The following is a 19810-nucleotide window of genomic DNA, read 5'->3' on the forward strand; positions in this document are numbered from 1 at the left end:
TTATTTTTGAATTTTCTAACTCGGGTCGGGTTCGAACGGATCAGAAGGAAATTTTTTTTCTTCTCTATTTTTCGGTCAGTCCAGACCCGTTTCGTCTTGAAATGAAGCCTGGATGATGTTTTTTAATTTTTAGAATTTTTTTGCATTTACTTTTGAATTTTCTAACTCGGATCGGGTTCGAACGGATAGGAAGGAAATTTTTTTTTCTCTATTTTTCGGCCTGTCCTGACCCGTTTCGTCTAGAAATGAAGCCTGGCTGATGTTTTTTAATTTTTGGAATTTTTTTGCATTTATTTTTGAATTTTCTAACTCGGGTCGGGTTCGAACGGATATGAAGGAAATTTTTTTTCTTCTCTATTTTTTGGCCTGTCCTGACCCGTTTATTCTTGAAATGAAGCCTGTATGATGTTTTTTAATTTTTAAAATTTTTTTGCATTTATTTTTGAATTTTCTAACTTGGGTCGGGTTCGAGCAGATCGGAAGGAAATTTTTTTTCTTCTCTATGATTGGGCCTGTCCTGACCCGTTTCGTCTTGAAATGAAGCCTGGGTGATGTTTTTCAATTTTTAGAATTTTTTTGCATTTATTTTTGAATTTTCTAACTCGGGTCGGGTTCGAATGGATCGGAAGGAAAGTTTTTTTCTTCTCTATTTTCGGCCTGTCCTGACCCGTTTCGTCTTGAAATGAAGCCTGGATGATGTTTTTTAAATTTTAGAATTTTTTTGCATTTACTTTTTAATTTTCTAACTAGGGTCGGGTTTGAACGGATAGGAAGGAAATTTTTTTTCTTCTCTATGTTTGGGCCTGTCCTGACCCGTTTCGTCTTGAAATGAAGACTGGATGATGTTTTTTAATTTTTAGAATTTTTTTGCATTTATTTTTGAATTTTCTAACTCGGGTCGGGTTCGAACGGATCGGAAGGAAATTTTTTTTCTTCTCTATTTTTCGGCCTGTCCTGACCCGTTTCGTCTTGAAATGAAGCCTGGATGATGTTTTTTAATTTTTAGAATTTTTTTGCATTTACTTTTTAATTTTCTAACTAGGGTCGGTTTTGAACGGATAGGAAGGAAATTTTTTTTCTTCTCTATCTTTGGGCCTGTCCTGACCCGTTTCGTCTTGAAATGAAGACTGGATGATGTTTTTTAATTTTTAGAATTTTTTTGCATTTATTTTTGAATTTTCTAACTCGGGTCGGGTTCGAACGGATCGGAAGGAAATTTTTTTTCTTCTCTATTTTTCGGCCTGTCCTGACCCGTTTCGTCTTGAAATGAAGCCTGAATGATGTTTTTTAATTTTTAGAATTGTTTTGAATTTACTTTTGAATTTTCTAACTAGGGTCGGGTTCGAACGGATAGGAAGGAAATTTTTTTTTCTCTATTTTTCGGCCTGTCCTGACCCGTTTCGTCTAGAAATGAAGCCTGGCTAATGTTTTTTAATTTTTAGAATTTTTTTGCATTTATTTTTGAATTTTCTAACTCGGGTCGGGTTCGAACGGATAGGAAGGAAATTTTTTTTCTTCTGTATTTTTTGGCCTGTCCTGACCCGTTTATTCTTGAAATGAAGCCTGTACGATGTTTTTTAATTTTTAAAATTTTTTTGCATTTATTTTTGAATTTTCTAACTAGGGTCGGTTTCGAACGGATCGGAAGAAAATTTTTTTTCTTCTGTATTTTTGGGCCTGTCCTGACCCGTTTCGTCTTGAAATGAAGCCTGGATGATGTTTTTTAATTTTTAGAATTTTTTTGCATTTATTTGTTGAATTTTCTAACTCGGGTCGGGTTCGAACGTATCGGAAGGAAATTTTTTTTCTTCTCTAATTTTCGGCCTGGCCTGACCCGTTTCGTCTTGAAATGAAGCCTGGATGATGTTTTTTAATTTTTAGAATTTTTTTGCATTTACTTTTGAATTTTCTAACTCGGGTCGGGTTCGAACGGATAGGAAGGAAATTTTTTTTTTCTCTATTTTTCGGCCTGTCCTGACCCGTTTCGTCTAGAAATGAAGCCTGACTAATGTTTTTTAATTTTTATAATTTTTTTGCATTTATTTTTGAATTTTCTAACTCGGGTCGGGTTCGAACGGATAGGAAGGAAATTTTTTTTCTTCTGTATTTTTTGGCCTGTCCTGACCCGTTTATTCTTGAAATGAAGCCTGTACGATGTTTATTAATTTTTAAAATTTGTTTGCATTTATTTTTGAATTTTCTAACTAGGGTCGGGTTCGAATGGATCGGAAGGAAATTTTTTTTTCTCAATTTTTCGACCTGTCCTGACCCGTTTCGTCTAGAAATGAAGCCTGGCTGATGTTTTTTAATTTTTAGAATTTTTTTGCATTTATTTTTGAATTTTCTAACTCGGGTCGGGTTCGAACGGATAGGATGCAAATTTTTTTTCTTCTGTATTTTTTGGCCTGTCCTGACCCGTTTATTCTTGAAATGAAGCCTGTATGATGTTTTTTAATTTTTAAAATTTTTTTGCATTTATTTTTGAATTTTCTAATTAGGTCGGGTTCGAACGGATCGGAAGGAAATTTTTTTTCTTCTGTATTTTTGGGCCTGTCCTGACCCGTTTCGTCTTGAAATGAAGCCTGGATGATGTTTTTTAATTTTTAGAATTTTTTTGCATTTATTTATTGAATTTTCTAACTCGGGTCGGGTTCGAACGGATCGGATTCGAACGGATTGGAAGGAAATTGTTTTTCTTCTCTATTTTTTGGCCTGTCCTGACCCGTTTATTATTGAAATGAAGCCTGTACGATGTTTTCTAATTTTTAAAATTTTTTTGCATTTATTTTTGAATTTTCTAACTAGGGTCGGGTTCGAACGGATTGGAAGGAAATTTTTTTTTCTTCTCTATGTTTGGGCCTGTCCTGACCCGTTTCGTCTTGAAATGAAGCCTGGATGATGTTTTTTAATTTTTAGAATTTTTTTGCATTTATTTTTGAATTTTCTAACTCGGGTCGGGTTCGAACGGATACGAAGGAAAATTTTTTTTTCTCTATTTTTCGGCCTGTCTTGACCCGTTTCGTCTAGAAATGAAGACTGGCTAATGTTTTTTAATTTTTAGAATTTTTTTGCATTTATTTTTCAATTTTCTAACTCGGGTCGGGTTCGAACGGATAGGAAGGAAATTTTTTTTCTTCTGTATTTTTCGGTCTGTCCAGACCCGTTTCGTCTTGAAATGAAGCCTGGATGATGTTTTTTAATTTTTAGAATTTTTTTGCATTTACTTTTGAATTTTCTAACTCGGGTCGGGTTCGAACGGATAGGAAGGAAATTTTTTTTTCTCTATTTTTCGGCCTGTCCTGACCCGTTTCGTCTAGAAATGAAGCCTGGCTGATGTTTTTTAATTTTTGGAATTTTTTTGCATTTGTTTTTGAATTTTCTAACTCGGGTCGGGTTCGAACGGATAGGAAGGAAATTTTTTTTCTTCTGTATTTTTTGGCCGGTCCTGACCCGTTTATTCTTGAAATGAAGCCTGTACGATGTTTTTTAATTTTTAAAATTTTTTTGCATTTATTTTTGAATTTTCTAACAAGGGTCGGTTTCGAACGGATAGGAAGGAAATTTTTTTTTTCTCTATTTTTCGGCCTGTCCTGAAACGTTTCGTCTAGAAATGAAGCCTGGCTAATGTTTTTTAATTTTTAGAATTTTTTTGCATTTATTTTTGAATTTTCTAACTCGGGTCGGGTTCGAACGGATAGGAAGGAAATTTTTTTTCTTCTGTATTTTTTGGCCTGTCCTGACCCGTTTATTCTTGAAATGAAGCCTGGACGAAGTTTTTTAATTTTTAAAATTTTTTTGCATTTATTTTTGAATTTTCTAACCAGAGTCGGGTTCGAACGGATAGGAAGGAAATTTTTTTTCTTCTCTATGTTTGGGCTTGTCCTGACCCGTTTCGTCTTGAAATGAAGCCTGGATGATGTTTTTTAATTTTTAGAATTTTTTTATATTTATTTTTGAATTTTCTAACTCAGGTCGGGTTCGAACGGATAGGAAGGAAATTTTTTTTCTTCTGTATTTTTTGGCCTGTCCTGACCCGTTTATTCTTGAAATGAAGCCTGGACGAAGTTTTTTAATTTTTAAAATTTTTTTGCATTTATTTTTGAATTTTCTAACCATAGTCGGGTTCGAACGGATAGGAAGGAAATTTTTTTTCTTCTCTATGTTTGGGCCTGTCCTGACCCGTTTCGTCTTGAAATGAAGCCTGGATGATGTTTTTTAATTTTTAAAATTTTTTTGCATTTATTTTTGAATTTTCTAACTCGGGTCGGGTTCGAACGGATAGGAAGGAAATTTTTTTTCTTCTCTATTTTTTGGCCTGTCCTGACCCGTTTATTCTTGAAATGAAGCCTGTACAATGTTTTTTAATTTTTAAAATTTTTTTGCATTTATTTTTGAATTTTCTAACTAGGGTCGGGTTCGAAAGGAAATTTTTGTTCTTCTGTATTTTTGGGCCTGTCCTGACCCGTTTCGTCTTGAAATGAAGCCTGGATGATATTTTTTAATTTTTAGAATATTTTTGCATTTATTGTTGAATTTTCTAACTCGGGTCGGGTTCGAACGGATAGGAAGGAAATTTTTTTCTTCTCTATGTTTTGGCCTGTCCTGACCCGTTTCGTCTTGAAATGAAGCCTGGATGATGTTTTTTAATTTTTAGAATTTTTTTGCATTTATTTTTGAATTTTCTAACTCGGGTCGGGTTCGAACGGATCGGAAGGAAATTTTTTTTCTTCTCTATTTTTCGGTCTGTCCAGACCCGTTTCGTCTTGAAATGAAGCCTGGATGATGTTTTTTAATTTTTAGAATTTTTTTGCATTTACTTTTGAATTTTCTAACTCGGGTCGGGTTCGAACGGATAGGAAGGAAATTTTTTTTCTTCTCTATTTTTTGGCCTGTCCTGACCCGTTTATTCTTGAAATGAAGCCTGTACAATGTTTTTTAATTTTTAAAATTTTTTTGCATTTATTTTTGAATTTTCTAACTAGGGTCGGGTTCGAAAGGAAATTTTTGTTCTTCTGTATTTTTGGGCCTGTCCTGACCCGTTTCGTCTTGAAATGAAGCTTGGATGATATTTTTTAATTTTTAGAATATTTTTGCATTTATTGTTGAATTTTCTAACTCGGGTCGGGTTCGAACGGATAGGAAGGAAATTTTTTTCTTCTCTATGTTTTGGCCTGTCCTGACCCGTTTCGTCTTGAAATGAAGCCTGGATGATGTTTTTTAATTTTTAGAATTTTTTTGCATTTATTTTTGAATTTTCTAACTCGGGTCGGGTTCGAACGGATCGGAAGGAAATTTTTTTTCTTCTCTATTTTTCGGTCTGTCCAGACCCGTTTCGTCTTGAAATGAAGCCTGGATGATGTTTTTTAATTTTTAGAATTTTTTTGCATTTACTTTTGAATTTTCTAACTCGGGTCGGGTTCGAACGGATAGGAAGGAAATTTTTTTTTCTCTATTTTTCGGCCTGTCCTGACCCGTTTCGTCTAGAAATGAAGCCTGGCTGATGTTTTTTAATTTTTGGAATTTTTTTGCATTTATTTTTGAATTTTCTAACTCGGGTCGGGTTCGAACGGATATGAAGGAAATTTTTTTTCTTCTCTATTTTTTGGCCTGTCCTGACCCGTTTATTCTTGAAATGAAGCCTGTATGATGTTTTTTAATTTTTAAAATTTTTTTGCATTTATTTTTGAATTTTCTAACCAGAGTCGGGTTCGAACGGATAGGAAGGAAATTTTTTTTCTTCTCTATGTTTGGGCCTGTCCTGACCCGTTTCGTCTTGAAATGAAGCCTGGATGATGTTTTTTAATTTTTAGAATTTTTTTGCATTTCTTTTTAAATTCTCTAACTCAGGTCGTGTTCGAACGGATAGGAAAGAAATTTTTTTTCTTCTCTATTTTTTGGCCTGTCCTGACCCGTTTCGTCTTGAAATGAAACCTGGACGATGTTTTTTAATTTTTAGAATTTTTTTGCATTTATTGTTGAATTTTCTAACTCGGGTCGGGTTCGAATGGATCGGAAGGAAATTTTTTTCTTCTCTATTTTTCGGCCTGTCCTGACCCGTTTCGTCTTGAAATGAAGCCTGGATGATTTTTTTAATTTTTAGAATTTTTTTGCATTTATTGTTGAATTTTCTAACTCGGGTCGGGTTCGAATGGATCGGAAGGAAATTTTTTTTCTTCTCTATTTTTCGGCCTGTCCTGACCCGTTTCGTCTTGAAATGAAGCCTGGATGATTTTTTTAATTTTTAGAATTTTTTTGCATTTATTGTTGAATTTTCTAACTCGGGTCGGGTTCGAACGGATCAGAAGGAAATTTTTTTTCTTCTCTATTTTTTGGCCTGTCCTGACCCGTTTATTCTTGAAATGAAGCCTGGACGAAGTTTTTTAATTTTTAAAATTTTTTTGCATTTATTTTTGAATTTTCTAACCAGAGTCGGGTTCGAACGGATAGGAAGGAAATTTTTTTTCTTCTCTATGTTTGGGCCTGTCCTGACCCGTTTCGTCTTGAAATGATGCCTGGATGATGTTTTTTAATTTTTAGAATTTTTTTGCATTTATTTTTGAATTTTCTAACTCGGGTCGGGTTCGAACGGATAGGAAGGAAATTTTTTTTCTTCTCTATTTTTTGGCCTGTCCTGACCCGTTTATTCTTGAAATGAAGCCTGTACAATGTTTTTGAATTTTTAAAATTTTTTTGCATTTATTTTTGAATTTTCTAACTAGGGTCGGGTTCGAAAGGAAATTTTTGTTCTTCTGTATTTTTGGGCCTGTCCTGACCCGTTTCGTCTTGAAATGAAGCCTGGATGATATTTTTTAATTTTTAGAATATTTTTGCATTTATTGTTGAATTTTCTAACTCGGGTCGGGTTCGAACGGATAGGAAGGAAATTTTTTTTCTTCTCTATGTTTGGGCCTGTCCTGACCCGTTTCGTCTTGAAATGAAGCCTGGATGATGTTTTTTAATTTTTAGACTTTTTTTGCATTTATTTTTGAATTTTCTAACTCGGGTCGGGTTCGAACGGATCGGAAGGAAATTTTTTTTCTTCTCTATTTTTCGGTCAGTCCAGACCCGTTTCGTCTTGAAATGAAGCCTGGATGATGTTTTTTAATTTTTAGAATTTTTTTGCATTTACTTTTGAATTTTCTAACTCGGATCGGGTTCGAACGGATAGGAAGGAAATTTTTTTTTCTCTATTTTTCGGCCTGTCCTAACCCGTTTCGTCTAGAAATGAAGCCTGGCTGATGTTTTTTAATTTTTGGAATTTTTTGCATTTATTTTTGAATTTTCTAACTCGGGTCGGGTTCGAACGGATATGAAGGAAATTTTTTTTCTTCTCTATTTTTTGGCCTGTCCTGACCCGTTTATTCTTGAAATGAAGCCTGTATGATGTTTTTTAATTTTTAAAATTTTTTTGCATTTATTTTTGAATTTTCTAACTTGGGTCGGGTTCGAACGGATCGGAAGGAAATTTTTTTTCTTCTCTATGTTTGGGCCTGTCCTGACCCGTTTCGTCTGAAATGAAGCCTGGGTGATGTTTTTCAATTTTTAGAATTTTTTTGCATTTATTTTTGAATTTTCTAACTCGGGTCGGGTTCGAATGGATCGGAAGGAAAGTTTTTTTCTTCTCTATTTTCGGCCTGTCCTGACCCGTTTCGTCTTGAAATGAAGCCTGGATGATGTTTTTTAAATTTTAGAATTTTTTTGCATTTACTTTTTAATTTTCTAACTAGGGTCGGGTTTGAACGGATAGGAAGGAAATTTTTTTTCTTCTCTATGTTTGGGCCTGTCCTGACCCGTTTCGTCTTGAAATGAAGACTGGATGATGTTTTTTAATTTTTAGAATTTTTTTGCATTTATTTTTGAATTTTCTAACTCGGGTCGGGTTCGAACGGATCGGAAGGAAATTTTTTTTCTTCTCTATTTTTCGGCCTGTCCTGACCCGTTTCGTCTTGAAATGAAGCCTGAATGATGTTTTTTAATTTTTAGAATTGTTTTGCATTTACTTTTGAATTTTCTAACTCGGGTCGGGTTCGAACGGATAGGAAGGAAATTTTTTTTTTCTCTATTTTTCGGCCTGTCCTGACCCGTTTCGTCTAGAAATGAAGCCTGGCTAATGTTTTTTAATTTTTAGAATTTTTTTGCATTTATTTTTGAATTTTCTAACTCGGGTCGGGTTCGAACGGATAGGAAGAAAATTTTTTTTCTTCTGTATTTTTTGGCCTGTCCTGACCCGTTTATTCTTGAAATGAAGCCTGTACGATGTTTTTTAATTTTTAAAATTTTTTTGCATTTATTTTTGAATTTTCTAACTAGGGTCGGTTTCGAACGGATCGGAAGAAATTTTTTTTTCTTCTGTATTTTTGGGCCTGTCCTGACCCGTTTCTTCTTGAAATGAAGCCTGGATGATGTTTTTTAATTTTTTGAATTTTTTTGCATTTATTTGTTGAATTTTCTAACTCGGGTCGGGTTCGAACGGATCGGAAGGAAATTTTTTTTCTTCTCTATTTTTCGGCCTGGCCTGACCCGTTTCGTCTTGAAATGAAGCCTGGATGAGGTTTTTTAATTTTTAGAATTTTTTTGCATTTACTTTTGAATTTTCTAACTCGGGTCGGGTTCGAACGGATAGGAAGGAAATTTTTTTTTTCTCTATTTTTCGGCCTGTCCTGACCCGTTTCGTCTAGAAATGAAGCCTGACTAATGTTTTTTAATTTTTATAATTTTTTTGCATTTATTTTTGAATTTTCTAACTCGGGTCGGGTTCGAACGGATAGGAAGGAAATTTTTTTTCTTCTGTATTTTTTGGCCTGTCCTGACCCGTTTATTCTTGAAATGAAGCCTGTACGATGTTTTTTAATTTTTAAAATTTGTTTGCATTTATTTTTGAATTTTCTAACTAGGGTCGGGTTCGAATGGATCGGAAGGAAATTTTTTTTTCTCAATTTTTCGACCTGTCCTGACCCGTTTCGTCTAGAAATGAAGCCTGGCTGATGTTTTTTAATTTTTAGAATTTTTTTGCATTTATTTTGGAATTTTCTAACTCGGGTCGGGTTCGAACGGATAGGATGCAAATTTTTTTTCTTCTGTATTTTTTGGCCTGTCCTGACCCGTTTATTCTTGAAATGAAGCCTGTACGATGTTTTTTAATTTTTAAAATTTTTTTCCATTTATTTTTGAATTTTCTAACTAGGGTCGGGTTCGAACGGATCGGAAGGAAATTTTTTTTCTTCTGTATTTTTGGGCCTGTGCTGACCCGTTTCGTCTTGAAATGAAGCCTGGATGATGTTTTTTAATTTTTAGAATTTTTTTGCATTTATTTGTTGAATTTTCTAACTCGGGTCGGGTTCGAACGGATCGGAAGGAAATTGTTTTTCTTCTCTATTTTTTGGCCTGTCCTGACCCGTTTATTATTGAAATGAAGCCTGTACGATGTTTTCTAATTTTTAAAATTTTTTTGCATTTATTTTTGAATTTTCTAACTAGGGTCGGGTTCGAACGGATTGGAAGGAAATTTTTTTTTCTTCTCTATGTTTGGGCCTGTCCTGACTCGTTTCGTCTTGAAATGAAGCCTGGATGATGTTTTTTAATTTTTAGAATTTTTTTGCATTTATTTTTGAATTTTCTAACTCGGGTCGGGTTCGAACGGATACGAAGGAAAATTTTTTTTTTCTCTATTTTTCGGCCTGTCCTGACCCGTTTCGTCTAGAAATGAAGCCTGGCTAATGTTTTTTAATTTTTAGAATTTTTTTGCATTTATTTTTGAATTTTCTAACTCGGGTCGGGTTCGAACGGATAGGAAGGAAATTTTTTTTCTTCTGTATTTTTTGGCCGGTCCTGACCCGTTTATTCTTGAAATGAAGCCTGTACGATGTTTTTTAATTTTTAAAATTTTTTTGCATTTATTTTTGAATTTTCTAACTAGGGTCGGTTTCGAACGGATAGGAAGGAAATTTTTTTTTTCTCTATTTTTCGGCCTGTCCTGAAACGTTTCGTCTAGAAATGAAGCCTGGCTAATGTTTTTTAATTTTTAGAATTTTTTTGCATTTATTTTTGAATTTTCTAACTCGGGTCGGGTTCGAACGGATAGGAAGGAAATTTTTTTTCTTCTCTATGTTTGGGCCTGTCCTGACCCGTTTCGTCTTGAAATGAAGCCTGGATGATGTTTTTTAATTTTTAGAATTTTTTTGCATTTATTTTTGAATTTTCTAACTCAGGTCGGGTTCGAACGGATAGGAAGGAAATTTTTTTTCTTCTGTATTTTTTGGCCTGTCCTGACCCGTTTATTCTTGAAATGAAGCCTGGACGAAGTTTTTTAATTTTTAAAATTTTTTTGCATTTATTTTTGAATTTTCTAACAAGAGTCGGGTTCGAACGGATAGGAAGGAAATTTTTTTTCTTCTCTATGTTTGGGCCTGTCCTGACCCGTTTCGTCTTGAAATGAAGCCTGGATGATGTTTTTTAATTTTTAGAATTTTTTTGCATTTATTTTTGAATTTTCTAACTCGGGTCGGGTTCGAACGGATAGGAAGGAAATTTTTTTTCTTCTCTATTTTTTTGCCTGTCCTGACCCGTTTATTCTTGAAATGAAGCCTGTACAATGTTTTTTAATTTTTAAAATTTTTTTGCATTTATTTTTGAATTTTCTAACTAGGGTCGGGTTCGAAAGGAAATTTTTGTTCTTCTGTATTTTTGGGCCTGTCCTGACCCGTTTCGTCTTGAAATGAAGCCTGGATGATATTTTTCAATTTTTAGAATATTTTTGCATTTATTGTTGAATTTTCTAACTCGGGTCGGGTTCGAACGGATAGGAAGGAAATTTTTTTCTTCTCTATGTTTGGGCCTGTCCTGAACCGTTTCGTCTTGAAATGAAGCCTGGATGATGTTTTTTAATTTTTAGAATTTTTTTGCATTTATTTTTGAATTTTCTAACTCGGGTCGGGTTCGAACGGATCGGAAAGAAATTTTTTTTCTTCTCTATTTTTCGGTCTGTCCAGACCCGTTTCGTCTTGAAATGAAGCCTGGATGATGTTTTTTAATTTTTAGAATTTTTTTGCATTTACTTTTGAATTTTCTAACTCGGGTCGGGTTCGAACGGATAGGGAGGAAATTTTTTTTTCTCTATTTTTCGGCCTGTCCTGACCCGTTTCGTCTAGAAATGAAGCATGGCTGATGTTTTTTAATTTTTGGAATTTTTTTGCATTTATTTTTGAATTTTCTAACTCGGGTCGGGTTCGAACGGATATGAAGGAAATTTTTTTTCTTCTCTATTTTTTGGCCTGTCCTGACCCGTTTATTCTTGAAATGAAGCCTGTATGATGTTTTTTAATTTTTAAAATTTTTTTGCATTTATTTTTGAATTTTCTAACTTGGGTCGGGTTCGAACGGATCGGAAGGAAATTTTTTTTCTTCTCTATGTTTGGGCCTGTCCTGACCCGTTTCGTCTTGAAATGAAGCCTGGGTGACGTTTTTCAATTTTTAGAATTTTTTTGCATTTATTTTTGAATTTTCTAACTCGGGTCGGGTTCGAATGGATCAGAAGGAAATTTTTTTTCTTCTCTATTTTCCGGCCTGTCCTGACCCGTTTCGTCTGGAAATGAAGCCTGGATGATGTTTTTTAATTTTTAGAATTTTTTTGCATTTACTTTTTAATTTTCTAACTCGGGTCGGGTTCGAACGGATAGGAAGGAAATTTTTTTTTCTCTATTTTTCAGCCTGTCCTGACCCGTTTCGTCTAGAAATGAAGCCTGGCTGATGTTTTTTAATTTTTAGAATTTTTTTGCATTTATTTTTGAATTTTCTAACTCGGGTCGGGTTCGAACGGATTGGAAGGAAATTTTTTTTCTTCTCTATTTTTTGGCCTGTCCTGACCCGTTTATTCTTGAAATGAAGCCTGGATGAAGTTTTTTAATTTGTAAAATTTTTTTGCATTTATTTTTGAATTTTCTAACTAGGGTCGGGTTTGAACGGATAGGAAGGAAATTTTTTTTCTTCTCTATGTTTGGGCCTGTCCTGACCCGTTTCGTCTTGAAATGAAGACTGGATGATGTTTTTTAATTTTTAGAATTTTTTTGCATTTATTTTTGAACTTTCTAACTCGGGTCGGGTTCGAACGGATCGGAAGGAAATTTTTTTTCTTCTCTATTTTTCGGCCTGTCCTGACCCGTTTCGTCTTGAAATGAAGCCTGGATGATGTTTTTTAATTTTTAGAATTGTTTTGCATTTACTTTTGAATTTTCGAACTCGGGTCGGGTTCGAACGGATAGGAAGGAAATTTTTTTTTCTCTATTTTTCGGCCTGTCCTGACCCATTTCGTCTAGAAATGAAGCCTGGCTAATGTTTTTTAATTTTTAGAATTTTTTTGCATTTATTTTTGAATTTTCTAACTCGGGTCGGGTTCGAACGGATAGGAAATAAGTTTTTTTTCTTCTGTATTTTTTGGCCTGTCCTAACCCGTTTATTCTTGAAATGAAGCTTGTACGATGTTTTTTAATTTTTAAAATTTTTTTGCATTTATTTTTGAATTTTCTAACTTGGGTCGGTTTCGAACGGATCGGAAGGAAATTTTTTTTCTTCTGTATTTTTGGGCCTGTCCTGACCCGTTTCGTCTTGAAATGAAGCCTGGATGATGTTTTTTAATTTTTAGAATTTTTTTGCATTTATTTGTTGAATTTTCTAACTCGGGTCGGGTTCGAACGGATAGGAAGGAAATTTTTTTTCTTCTCTATTTTTTGGCCTGGCCTGACCCGTTTCGTCTTGAAATGAAGCCTGGATGATGTTTTTTAATTTTTAGAATTTTTTTGCATTTACTTTTGAATTTTCTAACTCGGGTCGGGTTCGAACGGATAGGAAGGAAATTTTTTTTTTCTCTATTTTTCGGCCTGTCCTGACCCGTTTCGTCTAGAAATGAAGCCTGACTAATGTTTTTTAATTTTTATAATTTTTTTGCATTTATTTTTGAATTTTCTAACTCGGGTCGGGTTCGAACGGATAGGAAGGAAATTTTTTTTCTTCTGTATTTTTTGGCCTGTCCTGACCCGTTTATTCTTGAAATGAAGCCTGTACGATGTTTTTTAATTTTTAAAATTTGTTTGCATTTATTTTTGAATTTTCTAACTAGGGTCGGGTTCGAACGGATCGGAAGGAAATTTTTTTTTTCTCTATTTTTCGGCCTGTCCTGACCTGTTTCGTCTAGAAATGAAGCCTGGCTGATGTTTTTTAATTTTTAGAATTTTTTTGCATTTATTTTTGAATTTTCTAACTCGGGTCGGGTTCGAACGGATAGGATGCAAATTTTTTTTCTTCTGTATTTTTTGGCCTGTCCTGACCCGTTTATTCTTGAAATGAAGCCTGTACGATGTTTTTTAATTTTTAAAATTTTTTTGCATTTATTTTTGAATTTTCTAACTAGGGTCGGGTTCGAACGGATCGGAAGGAAATTTTTTTTCTTCTGTATTTTTGGGCCTGTCCTGACCCGTTTCGTCTTGAAATGAAGCCTGGATGACGTTTTTTAATTTTTAGAATTTTTTTGCATTTATTTGTTGAATTTTCTAACTCGGGTCGGGTTCGAACGGATCGGATTCGAACGGATCGGAAGGAAATTGTTTTTCTTCTCTATTTTTTGGCCTGTCCTGACCCGTTTATTATTGAAATGAAGCCTGTACGATGTTTTCTAATTTTTAAAATTTTTTTGCATTTATTTTTGAATTTTCTAACTAGGGTCGGGTTCGAACGTATTGGAAGGAAATTTTTTTTTCTTCTCTATGCTTGGGCCTGTCCTGACCCGTTTCGTCTTGAAATGAAGCCGGGATGATGTTTTTTAATTTTTAGAATTTTTTTGCATTTATTTTTGAATTTTCTAACTCGGGTCGGGTTCGAACGGATACGAAGGAAAATTTTTTTTTCTCTATTTTTCGGCCTGTCCTGACCCGTTTCGTCTTGAAATGAGGCCTGGACGATGTTTTTTAATTTTTAGAATTTTTTTACATTTCTTTTTAAATTCTCTAACTCGGGTCGTGTTCGAACGAATAGGAATGTAATTTTTTTTGTTCTCTATTTTTTCAGCATGTCCTGACCCGTTTCGTCTTGAAATGAGGCCTGGACGATGTTTTTTAATTTTTAGAATTTTTTTGCATTTCTTTTTAAATTCTCTAACTCGGGTCGTGTTCGAACGGATCGGAAGGAAATTTTTTTTCTTCACTATTTTTCGGCTTGTCCTGACCCGTTTCGTCTTGAAATGAAGCCTGGATGATGTTTTTTAATTTTTAGAATTTTATTGCATTTACTTTTGAATTTTCTAACTAGGGTCGGGTTCGAACGGATAGGAATGAATTTTTTTTTTCTCTATTTTTCGACCTATCCTGACCCGTTTCGTCTTGAAATAAAGCCTGGCTGATGTTTTTTAATTTTTAGAATTTTTTTGCATTTCTTTTTAAATTCTCTAACTCGGGTCGTGTTCGAACGGATCGGAAGGAAATTTTTTTTCTTCTCTATTTTTCGTCTTGTCCTGACCCGTTTCGTCTTGAAATGAAGCCTGGACGATGTTTTTTAATTTTTAGAATTTTTTTCCATTTCTTTTTAAATTCTCTAACTCAGGTCGTGTTCGAACGGATAGGAAAGAAATTTTTTTTCTTCTCTATTTTTTGGCCTGTCCTGACCCGTTTCGTCTTGAAATGAAGCCTGGACGATGTTTTTTAATTTTTAGAATTTTTTTGCATTTATTTTTGAATTTTCTAACTAGGGTCGGTTTCGAACGGATCGGAAGGAAATTTTTTTTCTTCTGTATTTTTGGGCCTGTCCTGACCCGTTTCGTCTTGAAATGAAGCCTGGATGATGTTTTTTAATTTTTAGAATTTTTTTGCATTTATTTGTTGAATTTTCTAACTCGGGTCGGGTTCGAACGGATCGGAAGGAAATTTTTTTTCTTCTCTATTTTTCGGCCTGGCCTGACCCGTTTCGTCTTGAAATGAAGCCTGGATGATGTTTTTTAATTTTTAGAATTTTTTTGCATTTACTTTTGAATTTTCTAACTCGGGTCGGGTTCGAACGGATAGGAAGGAAATTTTTTTTTTCTCTATTTTTCGGCCTGCCCTGACCCGTTTCGTCTAGAAATGAAGCCTGACTAATGTTTTTTAATTTTTATAATTTTTTTGCATTTAATTTTGAATTTTCTAACTCGGGTCGGGTTCGAACGGATAGGAAGGAAATTTTTTTTCTTCTGTATTTTTTGGCCTGTCCTGACCCGTTTATTCTTGAAATGAAGCCTGTACGATGTTTTTTAATTTTTAAAGTTTGTTTGCATTTATTTTTGAATTTTCTAACTAGGGTCGGGTTCGAACGGATCGGAAGGAAATTTTTTTTTCTCTATTTTTCGGCCTGTCCTGACCCGTTTCGTCTAGACATGAAGCCTGGCTGATGTTTTCTAATTTTTAGAATTTTTTTGCATTTATTTTTGAATTTTCTAACTCGGGTCGGGTTCGAACGGATAGGATGCAAATTTTTTTTCTTCTGTATTTTTTGGCCTGTCCTGACCCGTTTATTCTTGAAATGAAGCCTGTACGATGTTTTTTAATTTTTAAAATTTTTTTGCATTTATTTTTAAATTTTCTAACTAGGGTTGGGTTCGAACGGATCGGAAGGAAATTTTTTTTCTTCTCTATGTTTGGGCCTGTCCTGACCCGTTTCGTCTTGAAATGAAGCCTGGATGATGTTTTTTAATTTTTAGAATTTTTTTGCATTTATTTTTGAATTTTCTAACTCGGGTCGGGTTCGAACGGATCGGAAGGAAATTTTTTTTCTTCTCTATTTTTCGGTCTGTCCAGACCCGTTTCGTCTTGAAATGAAGCCTGGATGATGTTTTTTAATTTTTAGAATTTTTTTGCATTTACTTTTGAATTTTCTAACTCGGGTCGGGTTCGAACGGATAGGAAGGAAATTTTTTTTTCTCTATTTTTCAGCCTGTCCTGACCCGTTTCGTCTAGAAATGAAGCCTGACTGATGTTTTTTAATTTTTGGAATTTTTTTGCATTTATTTTTGAATTTTCTAACTCGGGTCGGGTTCGAACGGATATGAAGGAAATTTTTTTTCTTCTGTATTTTTTGGCCTGTCCTGACCCGTTTATTCTTGAAATGAAGCCTGTACGATGTTTTTTAATTTTTAAAATTTTTTTGCATTTATTTTTGAATTTTCTAACTAGGGTCGGGTTCGAACGGATCGGAAGGAAATTTTTTTTTCTCTATTTTTCGGCTTGTCCTGACCCGTTTCGTCTAGAAATGAAGCCTGGCTGATGTTTTCTAATTTTTAGAATTTTTTTGCATTTATTTTTGAATTTTCTAACTCGGGTCGGGTTCGAACGGATAGGATGCAAATTTCTTTTCTTCTGTATTTTTTGGCCTGTCCTGACCCGTTTATTCTTGAAATGAAGCCTGTACGATGTTTTTTAATTTTTAAAATTTTTTTGCATTTATTTTTAAATTTTCTAACTAGGGTCGGGTTCGAACGGATCGGAAGGAAATTTTTTTTCTTCTGTATTTTTGGGCCTGTCCTGACCCGTTTCGTCTTGAAATGAAGCCTGGATGATATTTTTTAATTTTTAGAATATTTTTGCATTTATTGTTGAATTTTCTAACTCGGGTCGGGTTCGAACGGATAGGAAGGAAATTTTTTTTTTTCTCTATGTTTGGGCCTGTCCTGACCCGTTTCGTCTTGAAATGAAGCCTGGATGATGTTTTTTAATTTTTAGAATTTTTTTGCATTTATTTTTGAATTTTCTAACTCGGGTCGGGTTCGAACGGATCGGAAGGAAATTTTATTTCTTCTCTATTTTTCGGTCTGTCCAGACCCGTTTCGTTTTGAAATGAAGCCTGGATGATGTTTTTTAATTTTTAGAATTTTTTTGCATTTACTTTTGAATTTTCTAACTCGGGTCGGGTTCGAACGGATAGGAAGTAAATTTTTTTTTCTCTATTTTTCAGCCTGTCCTGACCCGTTTCGTCTAGAAATGAAGCCTGGCTGATGTTTTTTAATTTTTGGAATTTTTTTGCATTTATTTTTGAATTTTCTAACTCGGGTCGGGTTCGAACGGATATGAAGGAAATTTTTTTTCTTCTCTATTTTTTGGCCTGTCCTGACCCGTTTATTCTTGAAATGAAGCCTGTATGATGTTTTTTAATTTTTAAAATTTTTTTGCATTTATTTTTGAATTTTCTAACTTGGGTCGGGTTCGAACGGATCGGAAGGAAATTTTTTTTCTTCTCTATGTTTGGGCCTGTCCTGACCCGTTTCGACTTGAAATGAAGCCTTGGTGATGTTTTTCAATTTTTAAAATTTTTTTGCATTTATTTTTGAATTTTCTAACTCGGGTCGGGTTCGAACGGATCGGAAGGAAATTTTTTTTCTTCTCTATTTTTCGGTCTGTCCAGACCCGTTTCGTCTTGAAATGAAGCCTGGATGATGTTTTTTAATTTTTAGAATTTTTTTGCATTTACTTTTGAATTTTCTAACTCGGGTCGGGTTCGAACGGATAGGAAGGAAATTTTTTTTTCTCTATTTTTCGGCCTGTCCTGACCCGTTTCGTCTAGAAATGAAGCCTGGCTGATGTTTTTTAATTTTTGGAATTTTTTTGCATTTATTTTTTAATTTTCTAACTCGGGTCGGGTTCGAATGGATATGAAGGAAATTTTTTTTCTTCTCTATTTTTTGGCATGTCCTGACCCGTTTATTATTGAAATGAAGCCTGTATGATGTTTTTTAATTTTTAAAATTTTTTTGCATTTATTTTTGAATTTTCTAACTTGGGTCGGGTTCGAACGGATCGGAAGGAAATTTTTTTTCTTCTGTATTTTTTGGCCTGTCCTGACCCGTTTATTCTTGAAATGAAGCCTGTACGATGTTTTTTAATTTTTAAAATTTTTTTGCATTTATTTTTGAATTTTCTAACTTGGGTCGGTTTCGAACGGATCGGAAGGAAATTTTTTTTCTTCTGTATTTTTGGGCCTGTCCTGACCCGTTTCGTCTTGAAATGAAGCCTGGATGATGTTTTTTAATTTTTAGAATTTTTTTGCATTTATTTGTTGAATTTTCTAACTCGGGTCGGGTTCGAACGGATCGGAAGGAAATTTTTTTTCTTCTCTATGTTTGGGCCTGTCCTGACCCGTTTCGACTTGAAATGAAGCCTTGGTGATGTTTTTCAATTTTTAGAATTTTTTTGCATTTATTTTTGAATTTTCTAACTCGGGTCGGGTTCGAATGGATCGGAAGGAAATTTTTTTTCTTCTCTATTTTTCGGCTTGTCCTGACCCGTTTCGTCTTGAAATGAAGCCTGGATGATGTTTTTTAATTTTTAGAATTTTTTTGCATTTATTTTTGAATTTTCTAACTCGGGTCGGGTTCGAACGGATCGGAAGGAAATTTTTTTTCTTCTCTATTTCTCGGTCTGTCCAGACCCGTTTCGTCTTGAAATGAAGCCTGGATGATGTTTTTTAATTTTTAGAATTTTTTTGCATTTACTTTTGAATTTTCTAACTCGGGTCGGGTTCGAACGGATAGGAAGGAAATTTTTTTTTCTCTATTTTTCGGCCTGTCCTGACCCGTTTCGTCTAGAAATGAAGCCTGGCTGATGTTTTTTAATTTTTGGAATTTTTTTGCATTTATTTTTGAATTTTCTAACTCGGGTCGGGTTCGAACGGATATGAAGGAAATTTTTTTTCTTCTCTATTTTTTGGCCTGTCCTGACCCGTTTATTCTTGAAATAAAGCCTGTATGATGTTTTTCAATTTTTAAAATTTTTTTGCATTTATTTTTGAATTTTCTAACTCGGGTCGGGTTCGAACGGATATGAAGGAAATTTTTTTTCTTCTCTATTTTTTGGCCTGTCCGGACCCGTTTATTCTTGAAATGAAGCCTGTATGATGTTTTTTAATTTTTAAAATTTTTTTGCATTTATTTTTGAATTTTCTAACTTGGGTCGGGTACGAACGGATCGGAAGGAAATTTTTTTTCTTCTCTATGTTTGGGCCTGTCCTGACCCGTTTCGTCTCGAAATGAAGCCTGCGTGATGTTTTTCAATTTTTAGAATTTTTTTGCATTTATTTTTGAATTTTCTAACTCGGGTCGGGTTCGAATGGATCGGAAGGAAATTTTTTTTCTTCTCTATTTTTCGGCCTGTCCTGACCCGTTTCGTCTTGAAATGAAGCCTGGATGATGTTTTTTAATTTTTAGAATTTTTTTGCATTTACTTTTTAATTTTCTAACTCGGGTCGGGTTCGAACGGATAGGAAGGAAATTTTTTTTTCTCTATTTTTCAGCCTGTCCTGACCCGTTTCGTCTAGAAATGAAGCCTGGCTGATGTTTTTTAATTTTTAGAAGTTTTTTGCATTTATTTTTGAATTTTCTAACTCGGGTCGGGTTCGAACGGATTTGAAGGAAATTTTTTTTCTTCTCTATTTTTTGGCCTGTCCTGACCCGTTTATTCTTGAAATGAAGCCTGGATGAAGTTTTTTAATTTTTAAAATTTTTTTGCATTTATTTTTGAATTTTCTAACTAGGGTCGGGTTTGAACGGATAGGAAGGAAAATTTTTTCTTCTCTATGTTTGGGCCTGTCCTGACCCGTTTCGTCTTGAAATGAAGACTGGATGATGTTTTTTAATTTTTAGAATTTTTTTGCATTTATTTTTGAACTTTCTAACTCGGGTCGGGTTCGAACGGATCGGAAGGAAATTTTTTTTCTTCTCTATTTTTCGGCCTGTCCTGACCCGTTTCGTCTTGAAATGAAGCCTGGATGATGTTTTTTAATTTTTAGAATTGTTTTGCATTTACTT

The sequence above is a fragment of the Quercus robur genome, chromosome 12 (assembly GCF_932294415.1).
Source record: "Quercus robur chromosome 12, dhQueRobu3.1, whole genome shotgun sequence".
NCBI classification, from domain to species: Eukaryota; Viridiplantae; Streptophyta; class Magnoliopsida; order Fagales; family Fagaceae; genus Quercus; species Quercus robur.